Genomic DNA, 18,887 nt, shown 5'->3' on the forward strand with positions numbered 1-18,887 from the left:
TATTTTGCTATTGTAACCTAAAATCTAGGCTTGTGAGCCTGCGGTACGCAACCGTATGTAATTCGCCAAAAATTGGCAGTGTTGCTCCGAGAGGGAACAAGGATGACATGGTGTGTTACGGTAGTGCAGCAGGGCACTGCTCTACTGCAGTGCCGCGAGGAGAGCTTTATTTTGCCTTTGGTCTGTGGTATGACTTCGCCTCAGTGCAGGAGCGGCGTCAGGGACATGCACAGGCTCCCCCCCGCACCCCCCCCGAGTGGATCCAAGTCCCCTTTTCTGGCTGCCGCTGGCACCAAGCAGGCCGAGCTCGCGACCTAACGCACTCCGTTTCTGCTCGGCTGGTCCAGACGGAGCTTGCCCGTCGCCGGCCAAGTCAGAGGGGCTGTTCAGGCCGCGAAACCCGTACAAGTCAGGGGCTCCGAGAGGGAAACTAGTCGCCAAAAAAATCAAACCTGTTCACTCCCCGCCACCCCCCCCCCCCACCGCAAGGCAAAAGCAGCCCCTCTGATCCCAGCGCTTGATTCTTACATCGGTTGCAAAAATTGAAAGAAGCTACTCCATTCTCTTACCACTGACGTCCCTCAACTTTTGATAAACACAAAAAAAAAATCATCAAAAAAAAAAGGGGAAATAAGCTAACAATGTGTCGCTACGTATTTTTGTGCCGTATTCTCAAATTTTGGCTTCCTGGGAGAATTGAGTGGTTTCTGGTTTTCGTTGTGTGAACACAGCACCTACAAACCCTGGGATTTCCTACTGCTACTATACTGGATTTATTTTAGTCCTATAAAAGAGCTCTAAAGTAACTTCCCAAAGCACTTTACAGCCAATGAAGTACTTTTTTTTTGAAGTGTAGTCACTGTTGTAATGTAGGAAAGGCAGCAGCCAAAATTGCGCACAGCAAGCTCCCACAAACAGCAATGTGATAATGACCAGATCATCTGTTTTAGTGATGTTGGTTGAGGGATAAATCTGTGGGACTATTAGCGAGTATAGCAACCGTATCAGCTTTTTTACGCACTTCTTGCCCAAGGAATGCTGCGTAGCACAGAGGAGCAAGGAAGACACGAGAATCTCCTAACAAAATTGAAAATATCCGGGATAATGAAACTGTCCAATACATGGGGACGTGCCCAAGAGTTAACTATAAAGTAACATGTAGAGTGCAGTTAAGCTGATCCAGATCAATCTGAATTCATTTGAGCTGTGCACATCCACAAACTGATACTCATTCCACTCGATCTTTATCGATCTTTTCTGAGTTGCTTTAACTGAAAATTGATTTAGAAGGTCAGTTCAATTTTGGTGTACACGAGTTGACCTGATTGTAATCCTCACTGAGGGATGCTGAGGAGTCGAACTGGGGAGCGGGAGAATGGTGATAACTGGCGAGCAGGATTTTTCACTATTCCATTCAGACAAATCTAATTCAGATCAAATTACATAGGATAACATAGAATATACAGCACAAAAACAGGCCACGCGGCCCAACTAGTCTGTACTGGTGTTCATACTCCACGCGAGTCTCCTCCCAATCCATCTATCTCATCTCAGCCTTTTAGCATATCTTTCTATTCCCTTTTCTCTCATGTACTCGTTTAGTTTCCTTTTGAAAGCATCTAAGCTGTTTGCCTCAACCACTTCTTGTGGTAGTGAGTTCCACACTCTAACCGCTCTCTGAGTAAAGACATTTCTCCTTATTTCCCTATTTCCCTATCTTATATTTATGGCCCCTAGTCTTGGGTTCTCCCACCAGTGGAAACATTGGCCGAAATTTTTACTTTCGGATCCGCCGGGAGCAGGATGGCCTGGTAGAGTGCGGGAAACCTGGAAGTCTGGTTTAAAACTCCACAGCGTGCGTGTGACGTCACGGACAGGTTCCCTGCCCGGAAGACAGCCTGAATAACAGGCTGGCTTTCAGTCGGGTGGGGAACGCTGGACAAAAGGCCGCAACCCCCGGTAGGTGTGAGCCCCGACCCCGGGGGAGGGGGGGCTCTGATCCCTGACCCTGGTGGGAGGTGGGGGGGTGCAATTCTCGACCCGGGGGGTGGGGGCGGGGGGTGTTTGTATGGGGTGGGGGGGCTGATGGTGGGGGAGCTTGGGGGGCCAAGAGGAAGTACTCCTTCTCCATTCGCCCACAAGGATTACTCCCCGAGGCTGTCCGCGTCTCATTGGGTATCCCGAAGCCGGTCACAGTTAAGCTTCCAGCCTCATTATAATATTTAAAGTGCCAACCCGCCTCCTGGGAGCAGGTTGGCCGCCCGCCCCCCATCCCGCCTCCATTAAAGCAGGAAGTGGGCAGGTTGGAGATGGGTTGGGGTCGAGATTCAGATTTTAAACACTTTAATCTCCCACCCAACCCCAACCTGCCCGCTTTTGGGTTTAAAATTCCCCCCATTCTCTCCACATCTACCCTGTCCACTCATTCATAATTTTAAAGACCTCTATCCGGTCACCTCTACGTCTTCCCTTTTCTAAATTAAAGAGCCCCAGCCTCTTCAATCTTTCCTGATAGTTATAACCTCTCAGTTCTGGTATCATTCTTGTAAATCTTTTTTGCACCTTCTCCAGTGCTTCTATGTTCTTTTTATAGTATGGGGACTAGAACTGTGTACAGTACAGCCTGACTAGGATCCTAACGAAGATTAACATTACTTCACTACTTTTGAAATAAATCCCAGTACTTTGTTAGAATTTTTAATTGCTCTGCTGACCTGCGATGCCGCTTTTAATGATTTGTTCACCTGTATCCCTAGATCCCATTGCTCTTCTACACCATTCAGTTTCTTATTCAGTTTCAAGGGCGCGTCTGCCCTCTGTGGGCAAGGAAGCTTCACCTGTCTATGTAAAAGATCCCACGGCACTATTTCGAAGAAGAGTAGGGGAGTCATCCCCGGTGTCCTGGCCAACAGTTATCCCTCAATCAACATAACAAAAACAGATTATCTGGTCATGATCACATTGCTGTTAGTGGGAGCTTGCTGTGCGCAAACTGGCTGCCACTCTTCCCACATTACAACAGTGACTCCACTTCAAAAGTACTTCATTGGCTGTAAAGCGCTTTGAGACGTCCGATGGTTGTGAAAGGCGCTATATAAATGCAAGTCTTTCTTTATTTTCTAAGATGTTTCTCTTTTTCCTACCAAAGTGCATCGCCTCATATTTATCAATGTTAAAGTTCGTTTCCCGCTTAACTGGTGAGTCTGCAAATGTTCTAATGTAACCAATTAATGGCACCGTTGGGGAGTGCAGAGGATTGAACAATCAGTGTAAAGGTTTGCCCCATTTCTAATCAATGAAGATGGCCTTTAATCTTGTTTTTTTTTAAGTCATGTTATTTGAGTTATTTTACTTCTCAGCCTTTTGGGAATACACATGATTTTTCTTCAATGTTCCATCTATCCGAGGGCGTGCTGCAAAAAAGTGTTGTTCCGGGGACGCTGTGTCACCGAACAGGGTCATTAACAGCCATTAAAAATAACAACAGAAAATGCTGGAAATACTCAGCAGGCCAGGTAGCATCCGTGGAGAGAGAAACAGAGTCAACGTTTCAGGTCTGGGACCCTTCATCAGAACCTCTCATTCTCAGTTGCGGCACAATATATGCTATTAGCTCCAAAAGCGATACTCCTGAGATTCTTGCTTGCTGCAGAGGTGGTGCTATAGCCTCTCTCAGCCGGTTGGAACAAACACAGCTGAATGACGTACTGTTTCCTCGGCCTAAGAAAGAAATAACTAGTACTTGTATAGCATAGCTCATTACCCTCAGGACATTCCAAAGAACTTTAGAACCGACGAATTACCCTGGAAAAGTAGTCACTGTGGTTTTGTAGGTGAACGCTGCAGCCAATTTGCACCCAGCAAGGCTCCACACGCAGCAATGAGCAGAATGACCAGTTAATCTGTTTTTAGTGGTGTTGGTTGAGGTTGAGGCATACATGTTGGCCAGGACACCCAGAGAACTCTGGGGGAAAAATTCAGTATCGCCCCGTTTGAGGCGCCATTATCGGCCGTGAGCAAAGTTTAGCGCCTGGCGCTAATTATCGCCTCCGGCAGTAAACTTGGCTTTTATCGCCCCTGGAGGTGATTGGAGCACTAAATCAGGCACTTCACACCTGTCTTAAGGTGCAAAGGCTGAGGAGCGAGGCGCTACCTCAGAGCGCTGGCGAAGCAAGGAAGGGCAAATCAAAATAAACCTGCAAAGTGCTGCTCAGTACCCAAAACTCCTTCACACAGCGTTGAATCTCTCCAGAAGTCTCTCTCTCTCTCTCTCTCTCAGAATGCGTGGTGCAAAAATGTCACAGACAAAAAAAGGCAGGAAGCGGTCGCCTTTAAATAGCGCTCCCCTAGTCCCTTTCTGACAGCATAACGCTCCCCTCAACCTGTCGTTGCTAGCGGCAGGCGGTAAGGCAGGGGGCGCCACTCAATATCCGGTCCAGGGCGCTACCGGGGTGTTGCGCACTCGACTGATGTCACAATCTGCTGGCGCAGGAGATCGCGGTGGTAGTGTTTAGCGCTGCTGCAAAATGTCTAGTTAATTTCGCGAGCGGCGCAAACATCGCCGTGCCCGGGCGCTAGTTGCTTTGCGCCCCATTAGCGCCCTCTTAAGGCGCTAACGGGAGGCGCAAACAGCTGAATTTTTCCCCCTCTATCTTCAAATAGTGCCATGGGCTCTTTTATGAAAACCTGAACATGCAGACTGGGCCAAAGTTTAACGTCTCATCCAATAAAAAACCCCGGCACCTCCAGCAATGCAGCGCTCCCTCAGTACTGCACTGAAGTGTTAACCCAGATTACGTGCTCAGGTCCTGGAGTGGTGTTTGAACCCACGACCTTCTGACTCAGAGACGAGAGCGTGACCCCAGAGCCACAGCAGGCTAACCGTGGGCACTGCCACGGGAGGTTTACTAGTATAATTATATATTGTTGGCGTTTATATGGCTCTATTTCGAAGCAGCATTTTCATTTCTCCACCATCCGGTGATATGATGGGAAGGGAACGAGTAACAGGTTTTCTTCATCGAATCGCGTGCTTTGAATTTGTGCGCTTGTTGCGAAACTTGGTCTGAATTGCACTGATGTCACATTTTGTTTCACTGCACGGTAGCAGGGAGCAGACTAACCTGTACTATTCACAACCACTAAACACAGCATGAGCTTCCCTGTTTTGGGTCACTAGTATTCCTAAACATGCAAGGTGCTGTCCACTATATAATGCAAAGGAAAAGAAAGACTTACATTTCTTCTTCTTAGGCAGTCCCTCGGAACCGAGGATGACTTGCTTCCACACTAAAAATGAGTCCAATGCAGGACCTACAGTCTCTGTCACAGGTTGGGCAGACGGTGGTTGAAGGGGTGGGTGGGTGGGGTGCTTGGGTTGACATGCTCTCCTTCCGTTGTTTGCACTTGGCTTCCGCTTGCTCCCGGCGAAGAGACTCGAAGTGTTTGGCACCTTCCCGGATGCTTCTCCTCCACATTTATATAGCGCTTTTCACGACCACCGGACGTCTCAAAGCGCTTTTGCAGCCAATGAAGTACTTTTGGAGTGTAGTCACTGTTGTAATGTGGGAAACACGACAGCCAAGTTGCGCACAGCAACCTCCCACAAACAGCAATGTGATAATGACCAGATAAACTGTTTTTATTATGTTGATTGAGGGATAAATATTGGTCAGGACACTGGGGAGAACTCCCCTGCTCTTCTTCAAAATAGTGCCATGGGATCTTTTATGTCCACCTGAGAGAACAGACGGTGTAGTGTATGTATCTTTAAGAGAGAACTACTTTTACAGCTCCTGTATACTGTAGTACCGGCAGTGACCACACCTGTATATAAGCCTTGAGCATGCCTCTGTACCCCCAGTCTTGCGACTACCCTCCTCCAGTAAACACCTGTTGATTGTTAAGTTACAGCATCCGTGTAGTTATTGAAAAACATCATACTCTCAGAATCACGGATCTAACAGTGGCGACGAGTGTCGATTCGAATCTACCTGCAACTCTGCATTTCCCTTCGAGGATTCGCTCCGGGAGGGCGGTGGAAGAAAGTCGAGGCCAGAAGCACGGGCGTCGACCACGAGCAACTGCCCAGTCGTCCGGCAGAGAGTGAACATCGCAGGGGAGGCTGTGGAGAGCCGGGCTTGGTTCCCCAGCCACGACGATCAGCAACAGACTGACAACAGGTACAGCGCAGACCCTTCCCGGACAGCGGCAGCTGGAGCTGACTAACGGCAGAGAAAAAGCCGAGCAGCGTCGACGGGGTAAGAGAGAGGGTGAAGCGCACAGGGTGCAGCCGGGGGTTGAAAACCAAGCGGCGTCGAGGAAAAACAAAACGGAGAGAGAGAGGGTAAAGCAGCAGCCGGGTTCAGGACCGAGCGGCGGAAACGGGAAAGGCGCACAAAAAAAAAACAGAAAAAAAACGCGCAGAGCACAGCCAGGGCTCAAGGGCTGAACAGTGTCCGTGGGGAGAAGAAGGGAGAGCGCGGGAGATGCCATTGAGCCGCGGAGAAGCAGGAAGAGCATGGGAGACGCCATTTTTAGAAGCCACAGCGGAGAAGAAGGGCGAGCGCGGGAAGAAAGGAAAGCGCGGGAGACGCCATTTAGTGCCAGCGGAGAAGAAGGGAGAGTGCGGGAGACGCCATTTTTGACAGTTAAATCACACCCAGGGATGCCGAAGAGTGGCAGTATCTCTACGTTTGACAATGAAGTCAAAGATTGGGTGACATATGTGGAACGTATGGAGGTGTACTGCAGGGCGAATGAAGTGCCAGATGCTAGGAAAGCACTGGTTTTGTTAAATTCCATGGGTGCAAAAACATATGGGTTACTGCGAAACCTAATAACCCCAGAGAAGCCCGTGAATAAGAATTTCGAAAGCATAGTAGAAATCCTACAGGACCACTTAATCCCCACACCGCTGCTGATAGCAGAAAGATTTAAGTTCCATAAAAGGAACCAACATAAAGACAAAAGCAATGCTGAGTACTTAACGAAACTGCGCAAGCTATCCAAACACTGCCAGTTTGGAGTGGGAATAGCAGATACATTAAGGGACAAGTTTGTGTGTGGGCTTCAAAGTGAAGGAACCCAGAAACGGCTTCTATCAGAAAAGGATCTTACGCTGGACAAGGCTTTCAGCATGGCAGTATCACACGAAGCAGCCGCAAGGGGCGCTGCAGAGATACCACGGAGACCGCAAGAATATGGCACCAATGAAATGTCCTATGGAACAGGGAAGTGTTATCGCTGCGGCAGAACAACACACGACCAGAAGGATTGTTGGTTCAAGGACCAAGTGTGCAGACAGTGTGGAAAAGCAGGACACATAGCAAGAGTCTGCAGGTCTGGGAAGAAAACCAACAGCAAGAAATCTCCACAGGAGAAGTACAAAAAGGTACATAAGGTGATGGACAGTAGTTCAAATGAACAGAAAAGTGATACAGACTCCGGAAGCAAGGAGCTGGGTTGTCTGAAACTACATAAGGTAACCAAAATGGAGGGTCACCAGACTATCTGGGTTACACTCAAGATAGACGGAGTCCAAGTGAAAATGGAATTGGACACAGGATCAGCCCTAACAGTCATAAACCAAAGGGACTACAAGCGGCTATTTTCACATATACCCTTGAAAGCTACAGAGATTGTCTTGAAGACGTACACGGGGAAAAAAGTCTACTCCAAAGGAAAAATAAGGGTGAAAGTGATATACAAAGGTCAGGAAATACCTAAAATGGACTTATATGTATTGCCAGATGGGGGACCACCACTACTAGGACGTGAATGGATCCGGAAGATACAATTAGATTGGCATTCCATACAGGCACTGAAGGTTGAGGCCAAAAAGGATGACGACGTCACACCTGGACGACTGTCAAAAATGCTAACTGACGCAAAAGAAGTGTTCCAGGAGGGACTCGGAACACTAAAAGGCATAATAGCAACGATTAAAATAGAGGAAAATGCAAGCCCAAAGTTTCTCAAGGCCAGACCAGTGCCTTATGCGATCAGACCAGCCATCGAAGCAGAGCTGGAAGGGTTGGAACATTCAGGAGTACTGTCCAAAGTAGACTGGAGCGAGTGGGCTACACCCATCGTTCCTGTAAAGAAGAGGTCGTTGAGTAATACGCCTGGGGAACCAAAGACGGTCCGCATCTGTGGGGATTTTAAGGTGACAGTGAACCCAGTCCTTCACACGGTACAATATCCGCTTCCACGAATTGAGGATATTTTCGCCTCGCTATCTGGAGGTAAACGTTTCACCAAAATTGATCTAGCCCAGGCGTACTTGCAAACGGAGGTAGAAGAAGCCTCGAAACAATACCTCATGATCAACACTCATAAAGGTCTCTACCAATACAACCGGCTGGTGTTCGGGGTAGCATCGGCTCCGGCTATTTGGCAAAGGGCGATGGATTAAGTCCTGCAAGGGATTCCAGGGACCCAGTGTTATTTGGATGACATCCTGGTCACGGGCGAAAATGACAGTGATCACCTCGCCAACCTGGAGAAGGTGCTCACCAGATTAAAGGAATATGGGCTACGAGCTAATCGCCACAAGTGCGAGTTTTTCCAGAAGCAGATCTCGTATTGTGGCCACGTTATCGATGAAGAGGGGTTACATAAGTCCCCTGAAAAGATTGAGGCAGTAGTCAAGGTTCCAGCACTGGAAAATGTTTCACAACTGAGGTCGTTCCTCGGGCTGGTAAACTACTACCTTAAGTTCTTACCAAATTTGTCTACGGTATTACACCCACTGAACACCCTACTGCAAACAGGGGTACCATGGAAGTGGAATGACGAGCGTAAACGAGCTCTCCAGAAGTGCAAAGAATTGATCACATCAAAAGAGGTGTTGGCCCATTTCAACCCAGCACTACCAATTCGTTTGGCATGTGATGCATCACCCTATGGTATTGGAGCGGTGCTGTCGCACAAATTCCCAGACGGGTTGGAGAGGCCAGTAGCCTTTGCGTCTCGGTCACTAACCTCAGCTGAGCGCAACTACGCCCAGATTGACAGGGAGGCCCTCAGCCTAGTATGGGGAGTAAAAAAATTCAACCACTATCTGCATGGGCAGAAGTTCACCTTGCTGACTGACCACCAACCACTTGTCTCCATCTTTAATCCAAAGAAGGTCATTCCGTTGATGACTGCACAACGGCTACAAAGGTGGTCCCTGTTTCTCGGGGCGAACCAATATGAAATAGAATATAAAGGCACGAAACAGCATGGAAATGCTGATGGGCTATCACGCCTGCCGTTGCCTACTGTGGAGGAAGCACCAGCAGTGGACCCTATCGAGATATTTTATTCGTCAATAATTGAACGATTGCCAGTAACTAACGCGGATATAGAGAAGGAGACCCGCAATGATCCGACGCTGTCTCGGGTATATGATTTGACGGTGAGGGGATGGCCAACACATGGCGACTCACTGTTGCCAGCACTCTCATCCAGAAGAGAACAGCTGTCAGTATGCCAGGGGACAGTGATGTGTGGATCCAGAGTGGTGATTCCACCCAAGTTAAGGGAGAGAGTGCTAAATGAGCTTCATGAAGGTCATCTGTATTATGTCCGTGTATATTTGAGACACGGAATGCAGGAGTTGGTTTAACAAGTCTTTACTGAATGGAGACAACTTGGAAACTGAAACTACAGAAGCCTGCTAGGGCCTTTTATACAGGGGTGGTCACTGCTGGTACTGCAGTCTGAGACCAGTTATTCCCTTAAAGGTACATACACAACAATTCCTCCCCTTTTAGATAAACAGTACATAACATTCATTTAACAACTAAATAATAACTAATTACAATTACAATTACGGTTGCTAGATACATTGGTTGAAGTTAAGCAATTATAAGTTCAGTCTTTGAGGAGGCTTCCTGATTCTGTCTGGATAACGCCTCTTTGGGATATCAGGTTCTTCTGGCAAGGTTGAGTCGGGATCAATGTCGTTGTTTGGTTCGTCTGCTTCCAATATCACCGATTCTGCGGTAGATGCAATTGGTACTTTGTACATCGCCAGATGTATCAGATCGTGGTGTGGAGTTGACGTTTTCCAATGACTCTAGAATCCGGTCAGCATGGCGTCTTACAATGCTCTCTCCAACGTCCACGGTATACATTAGAGGTCCTTGCCGTGTACAGATCGTTCCTGGCTGCCATTTCTCTGTGCGGTAGTCCCGGGCCAAAACTGGTTGACCTATCTTAAAACTCCTGGTCGGCCTTTCATTCATATTCTGAAACTGCCTGTTCTCCACATCTCTTCTGACGTTTGGCTTAACCAAATCCAAGCGGCATCGTAGTCTTCGATTGAAGAACATCATGGCTGGAGTTTTGTTGGTAACCGCATGTGTCGCATTCCGGTAGGCAAACAAGAAGTTATCCACCTTGTGTTGTAGGGGTATGTCTTCATTACACATTGCCTTGATAGCCTTCTTGAATGTTTGAACAAACCTCTCGGCCAATCCATTAGTGGCTGGATGATATGGGGCGGATGTGTAATGCTTAACACCATTGTTCTTTAAGAACCTCCGGAACTCTTCAGACACAAACTGTGGTCCATTGTCAGAGCAAATCTGTTCAGGCAGCCCATTCCTGGCAAATATGGTTCGTAAGACTGTGATAGTTTTTTCTGTGGTGGTTGAGGACATTTTTATTACCTCTGGCCACTTTGAATGTGCATCCACCGCAATTAAAAACATTGAGTCCATAAAGGGACCAGCAAAATCAATGTGCATCCTTTGCCATGGAGATGAGGGCCACTCCCATGGATGTAGAGGGGCTTGTGGTGGGGCGTTTTGGACCTTCTGGCATCCTGTACAGCTCTTGGTCACCTCTTCGATTTCTCTATCGATTCCCGGCCACCACACAAATGCTCTGGCTAAGTTCTTCATTTTTACCCCTCCCAGATGACCCTCATGAAGCTCATTGAGCACTCTATCCTTCAATTTGGGTGGAATTACTACTCTGGATTCACACATCAAGGTTCCTCTGCACACTGACAGCTGTTCTCTTCTCGGCGAGAATGCTGGCAGCAGTGGTTCGCCATGTGCTGGCCATCCCTTCACCGTTAAATCATAGACCCAGGAGAGTGTCGGGTCATTTCGTGTTTCCTTTTCTATGTTTGCATTCGTCACAGGGAGACATTCGACTATAGGCGAGTGGAATAACTCCACTGGATCCACTGCCAGTTCTTCTTCCACCGTCGGCAATGGTAGGCGCGACAATCCATCAGCATTCCCATGCTGTTTAGTTCCTTTGTACTTGATGTCATATTGGTGTGCCCCTAGGAAAAGGGACCACCTCTGTAGCCGTTGTGCCGTCATTATCGGTACGCCCTTCTGAGGGTTGAAAATGGAGACGAGAGGTTGATGATCAGTTAGTAGAGTAAATTTCTGACCGTGCAGGTAGTGATTGAACTTCTTCACCCCCCCACACCAGGCTGAGGGCCTCTCTGTCAATCTGGGCGCAGTTACGCTCGGCTGAAGTTAACGAGCGTGACGCAAAAGCTATCGGCCTCTCTGAACCATCAAGGAATTTACGTGACAGTACCGCCCCAATGCCGTAGGGAGACGCATCACACGCCAGTCTTATCGGTAGTGATGGGTTGTAGTGAGCCAATACTTCTCTTGAAGTGATTAGGTCCTTACTCCTCTGAAAGGCCCGCTTACATTCATCGCTCCATTTCCATGCTACTCCCGTTCGTAGTAGGGCGTTCAGTGGATGCAGAATTGTGGACAAATTCGGCAAAAACTTATGGTAGTAATTCACCAATCCGAGGAATGACCTCAGTTGCGACACATTTTCAGGCGCTGGAGCCTTAACTACCGCTTCAATTTTGTCAGGGGACTTATGCAACCCCTCTTCATCAATCACATGGCCACAGTACGATATCTGTTTCTTAAAAAACTCGCACTTGGGGCGGTTGGCTCGTAGCCCATGTTCACGTAGTCTAATGAGCACCTGCTCTAGGTTGGCAAGGTGTTCACTGTCATCTTCACCTGTCACTAGGATGTCGTCCAAGTAACACTGAGTCCCCGGAATCCCTTGCAGGACTTGTTCCATCGCTCTTTGCCATATCGCCGGAGCTGATGCTACTCCGAATACCAGTCGATTGTACTGGTAAAGACCTTTGTGAGTGTTTATCGTGAGATACTTCCGAGAGGATTCTTCAACCTCCATCTGCAAATATGCTTGTGCTAGGTCAATTTTTGTAAAACGCTTCCCTCCAGATAGTGAGGCGAAGATATCTTCTATCCTTGGAAGAGGATATTGTACTGTGTGAAGGACTGGGTTCACCGTCACATTGAAGTCCCCACAGATGCGAACCTTCCTTGGCTCCTCAGACTTATTGTTTAACGTTTTCTTCATGACAGGAACGATGGGTGTCACCCACTCGCTCCAGTCTACCTTAGATAACACGCCTGCATTCTCCAGATTCTCCAGCTCTGCCTCGACGGCTGGGCGAATTGCATATGGTACCGGTCTTGCTTTGAAAAACTTGGGAATTGCATTCTCCTCTATTTTTATCGAGGCGGTTACGCCTTTAAGAGTGCCCAGTTCTTGTTGAAATACCTCTTTGGCGTCAGCTAATATTGTTGACAATCGTCCAGGAGTGACGTCATCATCCTTTTTACCAGCCACCGTCAGTGCCTGAATGGAGTGCCAGTCTAAACTTATCTTTCTGATCCATTCACGTCCCAATAACGGTGGTCCACCATCTTGCAGAATGTAGAGATACAATTTCCGTATTTTCTTGCCGTTGTATTCGACAGGCACCCTTATTTTTCCTCTGGGGTATACTTTTTGCCCCGTATACATCCTCAAGACAATGGATGTCTCTCTCAAGGGTATGTGTGAGAATAGCCGCTCGTAGTCACGTCGATTCATGACGGTTAGAGCTGATCCTGTATCCAATTCCATTTTGACTTGGGACCCTGCTATCGTGAGGGTGACCCAAATGGTTCGGTGATCCTCTTTTGCGATTACGTTGTGAAGTTTGAGACAGCTTAGTCTCTTGTTCCCGGATTCACTATCGCTCATCTGGTCTTCGGAACTACTGTCCGTCATCTTTTGTACTTTCCTGTACGGTTCCTTAGTAGCCTTTTTGTTGTCATTGGTCTTCTTCCCAGACCTGCAAACTCGTGCAATGTGTCCCATCTTTCCGCATTGCCTGCATATTTTGTCCTTGGACCAGCAGTCCTTCTGGTCATGGTTTGTTCTGCCGCAGCGATAAATCCCCGTGTCATTTCGTGGGTGCCGTATTCCTGTGGCTTTTGTTGTATTTCCGCAGCTCCCCTTGCTGCTGCTTCATACGATACTGCCACGCTGAAAGCCTTATCTAGCGTCAGCTCTTTCTCTGAGAGTAACCTCTTCTGGGTTCCTTCACTCAGGAGTCCACAGACAAATTTGTCCCGTAAGGTATCTGCCAGTCCTGCTCCGAACTGGCAGTGCTTTGATAGCTTGCGTAGTTCCGTAAGGTAATCAGCATTGCTCTCATTTTTATGCTGATTTCTCCTGTGGAATTTAAATCTTTCTGCTATCAGCAGCGGTGTAGGATTTAGGTGTTCCTGTAGGATAGCAACAATTTCGTTAAAACTCTTCGCCTTCGGTTTGGCTGGAGTAATCAGGTCCCGCAATAGGCCGTACGTTCTTGCGCCCATTAAATTTAGCAATACCGATGCCTTTTTCTCATCGGCTATTTCGTTTACCTCGCAATATACCTCAACTCTTTCCACATACGTGGTCCAGTCTTCTATTGCATTATCGAAGGCAGTGATATCGCCAGTCTTTGGCATCTTGAAAATCTAAGATGGCGCCTCCCGCGCTTTGCCTTCGTCCCCGACGGATCAAAATGGCGCCTCCCGCACTTTTCCTTCTTCCCCGCCGAGTTAAGATGGCACCTCCCGTGCTTTCCCGCCACTGCCGCTGCTGCCAACGCTGTTGCTGGCGATTATATTTATTTTACTATCCTGTAATGGCGACGCCCTATGGTCTTCGCGCATCCCTGATCGCTGCTGCCACTGCCGCTCTCCGCGGTATTTTTATTTTTCTATCGCGCTTCAATATTTGCTCCGTTAATTGAAGAACCGTTCCCGTCGTGGAGCGGACCCTCTGGGACACTTCCCTCCCTCTTCTTAGGTCCGAACACTGCCCGGCTTTGAAGCACCGGCCGCGCCCTGTGTGCTCCACCCTCTCTCTCTCTCTTTGCTTCCCGACTCGCTGCCTGGCCCCGTTGCAGAGCCACCCGATCGAACTCTAGCCCGCTGCAGCCCAGGAAGGATCAGTGCACTACCTGCCACCAGCCCGATTAGCTGGGAAACCACAGACTGGAGAACCAAGCCTGGCTCTCGACAGTCTCTCCTGCACTTTTCAATTCGATGATTTGGAGGACGGTTGCCCACGGTCGACGCCCGTTTCTCGAGTTTCTTTGGATTATTTTTTTTTTCTTTCTTCTGGTTTCGACCTTCAATAACGTCGACTGAGGTGCTGCCGAGTTGCAGGTAAGTTCGTTTCTTACTCATCGCCAGTATTGTGTCCGTGTATAATTGAGACACGGACTGCAGGAGTTGATTATAACAAGTCTTTACTGAATGGAGACAACCTGGAAACTGAAACTACAGAAGCCTGCTAGGGCCTTTTATACAGGGGTGGTCACTGCCGGTACTGCAGTCTGAGACCAGTTATTCCCTTAAAGGTACATACATAACAATCTGGGAGGGGTGAAAATGAAAAGCCTTGCTAGGGCTTATGTGTGGTGGCCGGGAATCGATCAACAAATCGAGGACCTAACCAAGAGCTGCTCAGGATGCCAGAAGGTCCAAAATGCACGACCACATGCCCCTCTACACCCATGGGAGTGGCCCTCCTCTCCATGGCAACGGGTGCATATTGATTTTGCTGGTCCATTCATGGACTCAATGTTCTTAATAGCAGTGGATGCTCACTCAAAATGGCCTGAGGTGATAAAAATGTCCTCAACCACGACAGAGAAAACGATTGCAGTCCTACGGACCATATTTGCCAGGAACGGCTTGCCAGAGCAGATTTGCTCTGATAATGGACCACAGTTTGTGTCTGAAGAGTTTCGGAAATTTATGAGAAGGAATGGGGTAAGGCATTACACATCCGCCCCGTATCATCCAGCCACAAATGGATTGGCTGAGAGGTTCGTACAAACCTTTAAAAAGGCGATAAAGGCCATGTGCGACGATGAAATTCCACTACAGCATAAGGTGGACAATTTCTTATTAGCCTACAGAAATGCGACACATGCAGTTACCAACCAGACCCCGGCCATGATGTTCTTTAACCGAAGGTTGAGGTCTCGTCTGGATTTGCTCAAACCAAATGTGCGAAGAAATGTTGAGGATAAACAATTCCAGCACATCAATGAGAAGCCGACAAGGAGCTTCAATGTAGGACAACCAGTCTTGGCCCGTGACGAACGAACAGAGAAATGGCAACCCGGGACGATATGCACAAGGCAGGGGCCATTAATGTACACAGTGGATGTCGGGGAGAACATTGTGAGACGCCACGTCGATCAGATCTTAGCGTCACAGGAACTGTAGTGTATGTACCTTTAAGAGGAACTATGCTTTTGAAGCCCCTGTATACTGTAGTACCAGTAGTGACCACTCGGGTATATAAGCCTGTGTAGCGTCTTGTGTTGTTAGTTCACCTTCAGACTTTGTTCAGTAAACACTTGTTAAATCAACTCCTGCATTCCGTGTTTCCATTAACACACAGATCTAACAGTAGCGACGAGTTAGAAATGAACTTACCTGCAATTCGGCAGCACCTTAAGGGGATCGATTCCTCAGACGAAGGTCGAAGCCAGAAGCAAGAAAAAAAATAAATTAAAAAAATAAAATAAAATAACTCGAAGAAACTCGAAAACGAGGGCCAGGCTTGGTCTCCAGCCTGTGGTTTCCCCAGCTAAACGGGCTGGTGGCAGGTAGTGCACTAATCCTTCCTGGGCTGCGGCGGGCTAGAGCTCGATCGGGTGGCTCTGCAACGGGGCCGGGCAGCGAGTCGGGAAGCAGAAGCAAAGAGAGAGAGAGGGTGGAGCACTCAGGGTGCAGCCGGTGCTGCAAAGCAGGTCGGCGTTCGGACCGAGCAGAGGGAGGGGAAAGTCCCAGAGGTTCCGCTCCACGACGGGAACGGTTCTCCAAGTAACGGAGAAACTATTGAAGCGATATATTAAAAAAAAATAATAGAAATACCGCGAAAAGCTGCAGGTCGCAACGGGAACCATGGAGAACAGCGTTGGCAGCAGCGGCAGCGGCGGGAAAGTGCGGGAGGCGCCATCTTAACTCGACGGGGAAGAAAGAAAAGCGCGGGAGGCGCCATTTTGATCCATCGGGGACGGAGGAAAAGCGCGGGAAGCGCCATTTTAGATTTTCAAGATGCCGAAGACTGGCAATATTACTGCTTTCGATAGTGATATAGAAGATTGGACCACATATGTGGAAAGAGTGGAGGTATATTGCAAGGCGAATGAAGTAGCGGATGATAAAAAGGCATCGGTACTTCTAAATCTGATGGGCGCAAGGACATACGGGCTGTTACGAAACTTGATCACTCCAGCCAAACCGATGGACAAGAATTTTAATGAGATTGTTGATACCTTACAGGAGCACTTAAACCCAACACCGCTGCTGATAGCGGAATGATTCAAATTCTTCAGGAGGAATCAGCACAAGAATGAAAGTAACGCTGATTACCTCACCGAATTACGAAAGCTGTCAAAGCACTGCCAATTCGGGGCAGGACTGGCAGATTCTCTACGAGACAAATTCGTCTGCGCTCTCCTAAGCGAAGGAACACAGAAAAGACTACTTTCTGAGAAAGATTTAACACTGGAAAAGGCTTTCAGTGTGGCTGTATCATACGAAGCAGCAGCAAGAGGAGCTGCAGAGATACAGCAAAAGCCACAGGACTTCGGCACCCATGAAATGACACGGGGTTTCGAGAGATGTTATTGCTGCGGCAGATCCACCCATGACCAGAAGGACTGCTGGTTCAAGGACAAAGCATGCAGGCAATGCAGAAAGATGGGACACATTGCACGTGTATGCAGATCTGGAAAGAAATCCGCTGACAGTAAAAAGGTCAATAAGGAAAAGTACAGAAAGGTACAAATGATGACGGACAGTAGCTCCGAAGACCAGAAGAGCAATAGCGACTCCGGAAACAAGAGACTAAGCTGTCTCAAATTACATAATGTAATTGCCAAAGAAGATTACCAGACCATTTGGGTTACCCTCACGATAGCGGGGTCCCCAGTCAAAATGGAGCTAGATACAGGATCAGCTCTGACCGTCATGAGTCGACGGGATTACGAGCGGCTATTTCCGCATATACCTTTGAAAGACACATCCATTGTCTTGAAGACATATACGGGGCAGAAAGTATACCCCAGAGGGAAAATAAGGGTGCCTGTTGTATACAACGGCAAGGAAATACAGAAGTTGTATTTATACGTTCTGCAAGATGGTGGTCCACCGTTGTTGGGATGTGAATGGATCAGAAAGATACGTTTAGACTGGCACTCCATTCAGGCACTGACGGTGACCAGTAAGAAAAAAAACGATGATGACGTCATACCTGGACAATTAAAAGAAATCTTGGCTAACGCCAAAGAAGTGTTTCAACAGGAACTAGGAACCCTGAAAGGCGCCACCGCCTCAATAAAAGTGGAAGATGCGGCAATTCCCAAGTTTTTTAAGGCAAGGCCGGTGCCATACGCAATTCGTCCAGCCGTCGAGGCAGAGCTGGAGAATTTGGAAAAAGCAGGCGTGTTATCCAAGGTAGATTGGAGCGAGTGGGCAACACCCATCGTCCCGGTCATGAAGAAAACGTTGAACAATGATAAATCTGAAGAACAGAGAAAAGTTCGCATCTGTGGGGACTTCAAGGTGACTGTAAACCCGATTCTTCACACGGTACAGTATCCTCTTCCGAGGATAGAAGATATTTTCGCCTCACTATCCGGAGGGAAACGTTTCACCAAAATTGACTTAGCACAGGCATATCTACAGATGGAGGTTGAGGAGGCCTCTAAAAAGTATCTCACGATAAACACACACAAAGGCCTGTACCAGTACAATCGACTGGTTTTCAGAGTGGCATCAGCTCCGGCTATCTGGCAAAGAGCTATGGAGCAAGTCCTGCAAGGGATTCCGGGGACTCAATGCTACCTAGACGACATCCTTGTAACAGGAGAAAACGACAACGAGCACCTTGCCAACTTGGAGCAGGTGCTCACGAGGCTGAGAGAACGGGGCCTACGAGCAAATCGCCCCAAGTGCGAATTTTTCCAGAAACAAATATCATATTGTGGCCATGTCATTAACGAAGAAGGGTTGCATAAGTCACCTGAAAAAATTGAAGCAGTCGTAAAGTCCCCAGTGCCTGAAAATGTCTCACAATTAAGGTCGTTCCTGGGATTAGTAAATTACTATCATAAATTTTTACCAAACTTGTCGACGGTTCTGCACCCGCTTAACGCACTGCTACAAACGGGAGTAGTTTGGAAATGGAGCGAAGACTGTAAACGTGCCTTCCATAAATGCAAAGGCTTGATCACGTCCAGGGAAATGTTGGCTCATTACAACCCATCACTGCCAATCAGATTGGCGTGCAATGCATCCCCTTACGGCGTGGGAGCGGTATTATCGCATAGATTCCCTGATGGCTCGGAGCGGCCGATAGCTTTTGCGTCACGCTCATTGAACTCAGCTGAGCGTAACTATGCCCAGATCGACAGGGAGGCACTCAGCCTGGTGTGGGGGGTGAAGAAATTCAACCATTACCTACACGGACAAAAATTTACCTTGTTGACTGACCATCAACCCCTCGTCTCCATATTCAACCCTAAA

Source organism: Somniosus microcephalus, chromosome 2 (genome assembly GCF_052327205.1).
Source record: "Somniosus microcephalus isolate GS21.2 chromosome 2, FLI_Smic_1.0, whole genome shotgun sequence".
NCBI classification, from domain to species: Eukaryota; Metazoa; Chordata; class Chondrichthyes; order Squaliformes; family Somniosidae; genus Somniosus; species Somniosus microcephalus.